The sequence below is a fragment of the Nelumbo lutea genome, chromosome 3 (assembly GCF_056320005.1).
Source record: "Nelumbo lutea isolate HS-2025 chromosome 3, American lotus-T2T, whole genome shotgun sequence".
Taxonomy (NCBI): Eukaryota; Viridiplantae; Streptophyta; class Magnoliopsida; order Proteales; family Nelumbonaceae; genus Nelumbo; species Nelumbo lutea.
Genome location: NC_142686.1, coordinates 89,815,001 through 89,825,000, shown reverse-complemented (window position 1 = coordinate 89,825,000; position 10,000 = coordinate 89,815,001). Strand labels below are relative to the sequence as shown.

Below are 10,000 nucleotides of genomic sequence, written 5' to 3'. Positions count from 1 at the left end.
TGTGATTGTGCAATGCACTCGGCACATGTCTAGTGTGTGTTCTCTTGGATGCGGAAGATGCCAAGGGTAGGGGCCTTAGGTCCCTTGTTACCACCCTATTATATGTCCTGATATGTGATCGACAATTGCAACTGCATAGAGTGTTCGATGTTTTCGGACGGTCTCATGCGGGTTGTGATGTCGACAAGGAATGCTACCTGGTTGATCCTGCCAGTAGTCATATGCTTGTCTCAAAGATTAAGCCATGCATGTGTAAGTATGAACTATTTCAGACTGTGAAACTGCGAATGGCTCATTAAATCAGTTATAGTTTGTTTGATGGTATCTACTACTCGGATAACCGTAGTAATTCTAGAGCTAATACGTGCACCAAACCCCGACTTTTGGAAGGGATGCATTTATTAGATAAAAGGTCGACGCGGGCTTTGCCCGTTGCTCTGATGATTCATGATAACTCGACGGATCGCACGGCCTTTGTGCCGGCGACGCATCATTCAAATTTCTGCCCTATCAACTTTCGATGGTAGGATAGTGGCCTACTATGGTGGTGACGGGTGACGGAGAATTAGGGTTCGATTCCGGAGAGGGAGCCTGAGAAACGGCTACCACATCCAAGGAAGGCAGCAGGTGATGAACTTACAATTTATCTATATTTTATGAGGTTTTTGCATGAAATTTTATAATGGTTTAATTAAATTTTTGCCGTATTTTAGCTTGATTGCAAAAAAGATTTCAGGGGGAGCCAAATCAACAAAAAGAAGGCAAAAGCAAGAAAAGAAAACCCAAAAATTTATCAAGTTCAGCCCGGCCCAGCCATGAGAGCAAGAGAATTTCATTCGGCCCAAGAAGAGCAAGTGAAACTCTTTGGAAAATCCAAGGGAAGAAGCCTAGCTATGAGGAGAATTCGGCCCAGCAAGGAAGGCCCATTTTTAGCCCAAATAACAGCCTAGAGTGTAGCCCACATGAGCTCAAAAGCAAGCTAAGTTGTAGCCCAAATAGCAGCCCAAAGGGAGCTAGGGGCGGCAACTTCTAGGAGTTTCTTGAAGAGAAGGAGGGAGCACTCTAGAAGGTTCATGAGGGGTGTAATACACCCCATTCTAGAGGTTTCAAGAAGGGGCAAGAGCCCCCTTGAAAAACTATATAAGGAGGCCTCTAGGAGGGGAGAAAGTTGTTCAATTGCTTGAGAGAAAGGCTCTCCCACTCTTAGAGGTTCAGCCACCTTGAGAGAAGAGAAGAGAAGAAGGCTAGGCGCAAGGAAGAAGAAGAAGAAGGGCTGAAGGAAGTTCAAGACAAGCAAGCTAGAAGAAGAAGGTGAGTTCGAATTGAGGGATTGTGATTCAAATATTTTTTGTAATAAATCATTTGTAGTTTCATTCTCTTTTGATTTGAATTCAGTTTCTTAGTTAAATGTTCTTTCTTCTTTCTCCTTGTTTCCATTCTTCCTTGATGTATTTCAGTTTGTAAAATTTCAGTTCAGCAATCTAATTCTTTTTGATTCATTCAAATGATCATGCATTGTACTTGAAGTTTCTTGAATAAGGGTGTGATTGCAGATCAATTCGGCCAACTAACCTTCAAAACTCAGATCTGAATTCTCAGATCTGAGATTGCAAGATCTGAATTGCTTGAAAGAGAATTCAGATCTGCAAATTTCAGATTGGGCGAATTAATCTACAGCTTGGAATTCCTAGAGTGCTTGAGAGAGACTCTAGGAATTCAGATCTACTATTCAAGAACTGAATTGAGTGCAAGGTTAGAGATAACTTGCACAATTCAGTTGGTGATCAATTCAGATTTGAATTGATGCCTTAGAAGTGTTTGAAGAAATGCATGCATGGGGATTAGATTCTTGCTAGAGATAGAAGAACCGTCACTCATGCATAGGATGAACATGCGCTTGAGAGAGGCTGTTCATGACCTTGGGGTTTCATCAAACCAAGGCTCAATCATGATTCATTCAAATGATCCAAATTGATAGATTGCTGAATTCTGAGATTGACATTTACTGCTTACTCTTCTAACCTGAATTGAAGGCAATTGGACCAATGATTTAGATAGATTTTAATTTAGGATTTCTTAGCTTTCATTAGAGTTTTGATTTATTTGTTGATCAGATAAGAAATGTTCAATTTAGTATTGGTAATTGTTTCCTAAATCCTCGTGGGAACGATACTTCACTCACTACTTTATTACTTGAACGGCTAGTGCACTTGCTAGTGTCACAATGAGCCACACATCAAGTTTTTGGCGCCGTTGCCGGGGATTTAGAGAAGCAATATTAGGAAACATTGAGCATTCTTAATCTGATCTCATTCAGCATTGCATTCATAGTTGGGTTAATTTGCTAACTTTTTCATTTCAGCTTGGACTGCAACTGCTGTACTCATGTAGTTATGTTTCTTCTTTCTTAAGTAGATTACTCTCTTTTTCTGGTTTCAGTTTCATTTTAATAAAGGCATATTTGATTTCTATTCAATCTTGATGTTGTTCCCTTCAAAAATAAAAAAAAAAAAGAAAAAAAAATTTCACAAAAAACATGAGTGTTGCAGATCTGAGTTGCATTCGGCACTCAGATCAGCAGATTTCAGATCTGCAGCACTCAGCCGAAAAGAGTTGCTTGTGTTTCAGACTTTATTTTTTTTTTTTCTTTCTTTCATTACAAAAAGAAAAAAAACAAATTAAAAAAAAACAAAGGGGAGATCTTTTGAACAATAAGAGGAGCAATTGAGAATTCGGATCAGAACTCAGATCTGAGTTCAGATCTGAATTCTGCTACAGCAGATCTGCAACAGTTCAGATCTGAGTTCCTCTGAACTCAGACCTGAACTGATGCAATTTTGAGGGGAATTGGGTGTCATCACCACCCCAATTCACCCTAGGGCACTTCTGCTATTCCCCAAAAACAATTTGGTAGCAATAACTGAAGGTAAGGCAATTGAGAATTCAGATCCAAACTCAGACTTGAGTTCAGATCTGAATTCTGCTGTTACAGATCTGCTCAGTTCAGATCTGAATTCCTCTGAACTCAGATCTGAACCGATGCAAGTTTGAGGTGAATTGGGTGCCATCACTACCCCAATCCACCCTAGGATACATCCAACCTGCCTCAAGGGTGAATGGATAGCAAGGAATGAGAGAAATTCAAATCTGAAATTCAGTTGATATGATGTGAGGACTGAACTGATACAGAGCATACTATGAATTCTGGGTGGACTGAATTCTTGGCTTTACCCACTTGTAACCGAGCTACATTAGCTAAGGAGGTGTATGTTTGGATTGAATAATTGTTATGCCTCAGATATTTAAGAAAAATTAGCACTTTCCAAGTATTTCTTTTAGCATTCAGATCTGTAGCAGGGCTGCTATAGTGCAACAGTTAGCAGACCTGATTTCAGATTTCTACAAAAGTTGTATGGGCCGAATAGCTTGCAATACCAAACATTGCAGACCCAATTTTCAGGTCTTAGCAAGTGTTTGATATGCATAAGCTATACAGGTTTGAGCTTCAATTGTAGAGTTTTTAACCCAAGCCTAACTCAGGACTGGTTTTAGTTTATTTCAGATCCTTTTAAATTTTTTTTTTAGATCAGATCTGATTTCAGCCCTAAAGCATCACAGAATTGATTCCAACCTTAATGGATGTATATTGTAGTGTATACCAATGAGTGTGTATGAGATATCCAGCTCAGATCTGAATTATTATTTATTAATTTCTCTAGACTAACAATACCAAAGACTTGTAGATCTGAACTCAGATCTAAATTGGGTCTGAATTCAGATGTTGCAATCGATGGATGTAGATAAAGGAACCTTGAATAAGATGATTGGTTTAAATCTGCTTTTAGTATAATCGGCTTCATTTATTCATGATAGGATGTAGGTTTTGTATTCCAATACTTCACTTTACATTTTCAGTGTGATAGGATTAGTTATTTATTTTCTTTTGTGAATATTGGCATTTTTATTGCTTTGACTTTAACAGTTTATGACAAGCAGACCTGAACTGGAAGAGATCCTTTACGACCCAGAGATTGAACGGACTCTCCGTGTCCGTTTGAGAGTTGCTAAGCAAGTCAGACAAGAAGCACAAGAAATGGCTGAACAAAGAACTATGATGGATTATGCCAAGCCTACCCTCACCGGGACTGTCTCCAGCATTATCAGGCCAACTATTGCTGCCAATAACTTTGAAATTAAACCGGCCATAATCCAAATGATACAAAATACGGTTCAGTTTTGTGGTATGGCCCATGAGGATCCGAATGCCCATATTGCTAACTTCTTGGAAATCTGTGACACCTTCAAACACAATGGGGTAAGTGATGATGCCATCCGGCTGAGGTTATTCCCATTTTCTTTGAAGGATAAAGCCAAAGCTTGGTTGAACTCATTACCGGCAGGATCTATAGCCACATGGGACGAAATGGCCAGCCGTTTTCTCTCTAAATATTTTCCCCCTTCTAAAACTGCTAAAATGAGGAATGACATCACTACTTTTTTCCAGCAAGAGGGGGAATCTTTATATGAGTCATGGGAACGATACAAGGAGCTGTTAAGGAGAGTTCCTCACCATGGCCTCCCCATTTGGCTGCAAGTGCAGACTTTCTATAATGGTCTTACTGACTCAAATAAGACCATATTAGATGCTGCAGCCGGAGGATCCATAAATAATAAAACTCCTGAGGTTGCCCATGCACTTATTGAGGAAATGGCAGCCAACAATTATCAATGGCATTCGGAAAGGACTCAAACTAGGAAGCAGCAAGGCTTGCATAATGTTGACACTTATACAGCACTAGCTGCACAAATAGGAGCACTCAGTAAAAAAATAGATGAAATGCAGATAGCTGCCATGCATGTGCAGCCTCTTAATTGTGAATTGTGTGGGGGAGGCCACATCAGTACAGACTGCCAAGTTGGCAATCAGTTCAGACCATCTACTGAACAAGTTGACTATGTCAGCAATTCGTCAAGACAGCAGGGTTACCAGAGTCACCATACTTTTCATCCAGGATGGAGGGGACATTCAAACCAGTCCTGGCCAAATCAGCATATTTCCAAGCCGTTCCACCAGACTTATCATCAGCCTGAACCGAAATCCAATTTGGAGGAACTGATGACAAAATTTATAGCAGGTGCAGAAACTAGGTTCCAGAACCAGGAAGCCTCAATCAAAAACCTGGAAAACCAAGTGGGGCAATTGGCACAATTAATCTCTTCCAGACTGCCGGGAACTCTTCCAAGCAACACTGAAGTGAATCCACGAGAGCAGGTGCAAGCTATTACCTTAAGAAGTGGAAAAGAGTTGCCTGAGGTAGAAAAGAAGAATTGGGCTGAACCCAAGGCAGAAACAAGCCTTGGAACCAGACAACAGAAGACGGAACAACCAGAAGCACAACAAGGGATGCACCAACAACCACAAGTTCCATTCCCTAACAGGCTGAAGCAACAAAAATTGGAGAAGGAATTTGGTAAGTTTCTTGAAATATTTAAAAGTTTACATATTAATATTCCTTTTGCTGATGCTTTAGCCCAGATGCCACACTATGCAAGGTTTTTGAAGGAATTATTGGCAAACAAAAGGAAACTGGGAGATGTGGCTACAGTTGCATTAAATGAGGAATGTTCTGCTATCCTTCTGAACAAGCTGCCTCAGAAACTCAAAGATCCAGGGAGTTTCACTATTCCTTGTACCATTGGCAGTTTAAAAATTGAAAAAGCTTTATGTGACCTGGGAGCTAGCATCAATTTAATGCCATATTCTATCTTCAAGAAATTGGGGTTGAATGAACCCCAACCCACTAGAGTGGCATTACAATTGGCTGATAGATCCATTAGACATCCTAGGGGGATCATAGAAGATGTGTTAGTTAAAGTTGACAAATTCATTTTTCCAGTTGATTTCATTGTGTTAGACATGCAAGAAGATGTGGAGGTCCCGCTTATCCTAGGGAGACCTTTCCTGGCTACCGGGAAAGCAATGATTGATGTCCAACAAGGACAACTCAGCCTTAGGATACAAGATGAGGAGATAATTTTTAAAATGTCTGATGCTATGAAACATGCACCCTCTAGTGATGATTCTTGTTTTATGATTGATGCCATTGAATTGACAATTGATGAATGCTTCCAGGTAAGTAGAATAACTGATCCTCTTGAACTCTGCCTCCAGCAGGGAGAACTTGAAGAAACAGAAAATAAAAAAATAAACCTCATGATAGCATACCTGAATGATAAGCCTCAATTCAAGGGAAAGGGGTTTCTTAAATTAGAGAACTTAGGCAAATTGCCGGGACCATCAGGTAAGCCATCACCCCAAGAACCCCCCACCCTTGAACTGAAGCAATTACCATCCCATTTAGAGTATGCTTTCCTTGAGGAACCATCAGATCTCCCCGTGATAATTTCCGCAGCACTGAATCCCTTACAAAGAGAAAAATTATTAAGAGTGCTGCGGGAACACAAAAATGCTATAGCTTGGAAGGTAGAAGATATCAAAGGCATTAATCCATCAATCTGCACTCACAGAATTTTGATGGAAGAGGACAGCAAGCCTTCCGTTCAGCCCCAAAGGCGCCTGAATCCCAACATGAAAGAAGTGGTAAAGGCTGAAATAATTAAGTTGTTAGATGCTGGGATCATTTATCCTATTTCTGATAGTTCTTGGGTAAGCCCTGTGCAAGTTGTGCCCAAAAAAGCGGGTACGACTGTTGTTCCAAATGAGAAAAATGAACTCATCCCTACTAGAACCATTACCGGATGGCGTGTGTGTATTGACTATAGAAAATTAAATGAAGCCACCCGGAAGGACCATTTCCCTCTCCCATTTATGGATCAAATGTTAGAGAGGCTAGCCGGGCATGAGTATTATTGTTTCTTGGATGGATATTCAGGGTATAACCAGATACCAATTGCACCAGAAGATCAAGAAAAGACCACTTTTACTTGCCCATATGGAACCTTTGCATACCGAAGGATGCCCTTTGGGTTATGCAATGCCCCAGCAACCTTTCAGCGATGTATGATGTCTATATTTTCTGATATGGTTGAAAAATTTATTGAGATCTTCATGGATGATTTTTCAGTTTTTGGCTCTTCATTTGATGCATGTTTGAATAATCTGGAACAGGTGCTTACTAGATGTAAAGAAACACATCTTGTGTTGAATTGGGAGAAATGTCATTTTATGGTGCAAGAAGGCATAGTGCTTGGACACAAGATCTCTCAAAGAGGTATAGAAGTCGACAAGGCCAAGGTGGAGGCAATTGAAAAATTACCAACCCCAACATCTATTCGTTCTTTGAGAAGTTTCTTAGGACATGTCGGATTCTATAGAAGGTTTATTAAAGATTTCTCAAAAATTTCCAAGCCATTATCTACCTTGCTTCAGAAAGAAGTGCCTTTTGAATTTTCAACTGAATGTCTTCATGCTTTCAACATCTTGAAAGACAAATTGATCCATGCACCTATCATGATAGCACCAGATTGGACCCTCCCATTTGAATTGATGTGTGATGCGAGTGATTTTGCTATAGGAGCTGTTTTAGGACAAAGAATGAACAAACATTTTCAGCCAATTTACTATGCTAGCAGAACCTTGACTGGACCCCAACTCAATTACACCACCACAGAAAAGGAGCTGTTAGCAGTAATATTTGCACTTGATAAGTTTCGTTCATATCTGATATTATCCAAGGTTGTTGTCCACACAGATCACTCGGCAATAAGGCACTTGCTTACCAAGCAAAACTCAAAACCAAGACTGATCAGGTGGATCCTTTTATTGCAAGAGTTTGACATTGAGATTAGAGACCTGAAGGGTGCTGCAAACCTGGCTGCTGACCATCTCTCCCGGTTGGACACGGTAAGCTCAAAAGAGGAGATAACCAGCAACATTCGAGAAGAATTTCCGGATGAGCAGTTGTACTCAATACAGAAATACTCATATCCTTGGTATGCTGATTTTGCTAATTATCTAGCTGCACAAGTCCTTCCTCCTAACCTTTCATATCAACAGAAAAAGAAATTCTTTTCTGATGTAAAATACTATCTGTGGGAGGAACCCTTTTTGTATAAATTGTGTGCAGATCAGATCATAAGGAGATGTGTCCCCGAGGAGGAGATGGAGTCGGTACTCCAATTTTGCCATGATAAAGAAGCAGGAGGTCATTTTGGAGCTAGTCGCACGGCAGCCAAGGTTTTGCAATCAGGTTTTTATTGGCCCACACTCTTCAAAGATGCCCATCGGTATGTGTCCACATGTGACAAATGCCAAAGATCGGGAAACATTTCCCGACGGAATGAAATGCCCCTTTCCAATATTTTAATCTGTGAAATCTTTGATGTTTGGGGTATAGATTTCATGGGACCTTTCCCGAATTCTTTTGGGAATAAGTACATCCTCGTTGCAGTTGACTATGTATCCAAATGGGTAGAAGCCATGGCTTTACCCACAAATGACTCAAGAAGGGTAGTACACTTCCTAAAGAAGCTATTCTCCCGATTTGGCACTCCGCGAGCTATAATTAGTGATAGGGGAACTCACTTCTGCAATAGCCAATTTGAGAGGTTAATGCAGAAATATGGAATTACACATAAATTAGCTACCCCTTATCACCCTCAAACCAGTGGCCAAGTGGAGTTGGCTAACAGGGAACTCAAAAGAATTCTGGAAAAGACTGTAGCATCCACCAGAAAAGATTGGTCCATCAAATTAGATGATGCATTATGGGCATACAGAACTGCATTTAAGACACCTATTGGCATGTCCCCCTACAGATTGGTCTTTGGTAAAGCATGCCATTTACCAGTTGAATTGGAACACAAGGCCTATTGGGCTCTTAAATTCTTAAATTTTGACATTCAGGCCACAGGGGCTAAAAGGCGGTTGCAATTGAATGAATTGGATGAATTCAGACTTACCACCTATGAGAATGCCAAAGTTTATAAAGAAAGAATAAAAAACTGGCATGATAAGAACTTGCTGAGACGGGACTTTTATGTGGGCCAACAGGTATTGTTATATAATTCCCGTCTCCGCTTGTTTCCAGGTAAGCTGAGATCCAGGTGGTCTGGACCCTTTACCATTTCACAGGTTTTTCCCCATGGGGCTATAGAACTCACCCACCCAGTTCAGGGCACGTTTAAAGTAAATGGTCAGCGCCTGAAACCATATTTAATGGGCAGTACTGTACCCCCTCCATCCACTGTTTATCTAGATAACCAATAATCTCTTATGCTTGCTCATGAACAAGTTAAGGAATCTTTTTGTCATTTATCTTTTTAGAATATTAGTTAGTAAAATAAAGATCTTTTTCTCAAAATTCCAATTCTTTAAGGACTCAGTTCATCATTTTCTTTTCTTCAGTTTGCTCTAGCACTACGAACATTGAGGACAATGTTCATCTCAAGTGTGGGGGAGTGAGCCCGAGGCTAGGGTATGGGGGTTGAAACCATGCACCTCATGCACCCCAACACACATATGCAAGCAATGACATCACAAAAAAAAAAAAAAAAAAAAAAAAAAAGACTGGAACCCCTCAAGTTCATTACTATTTATTTGATGATTTTTTTTTTTAAGAAGGAATTCAATGAGTTGAGGGAGACTGATGTACTTGTTAAGTTTTTATTCTTGTGAATGACCCAATTTGATTTATGCAGGAGAAAAGGGGAGCTGAATATGCCTTTCAGCATGACTAGCCCTAACTTCCTTCATGTGTATGGAAGCCCTTGATTTCATTGTTAATGGTCAAGAGAGCTAGTGCACATCTGAAGTGCTAATTCTTGAGGTTCAATAATTGCAAAGAAGGACAAAAGCCCAAATTGACTCCGCTATTCTGAGCTGAATAGTAAAACTAGCAGCTTAGAACATGAGTCCTATTTACCTACCTCAAACAAGTGACCAGTGTGAGATGGAGCATAAGATGCACTCACACCAAAAAAAAAAAAAAAAAAGTGTGAGATGGAGCATAAAATGCACTCACACCGAAAAAAAAAAAAA

At 40.1% G+C, this 10,000-nt stretch overlaps 1 non-coding gene across 1 annotated transcript; it reads right to left on the bottom strand.

The window, feature by feature from the left end:
• Positions 1–4,471: 4,471 nt before the first annotated feature.
• LOC148866658 (small nucleolar RNA R71) lies at positions 4,472–4,578 on the bottom strand. The gene has a single exon (XR_016112091.1). It is a non-coding gene; the product is annotated as a small nucleolar RNA R71 (small nucleolar RNA).
• Positions 4,579–10,000: the final 5,422 nt, after the last annotated feature.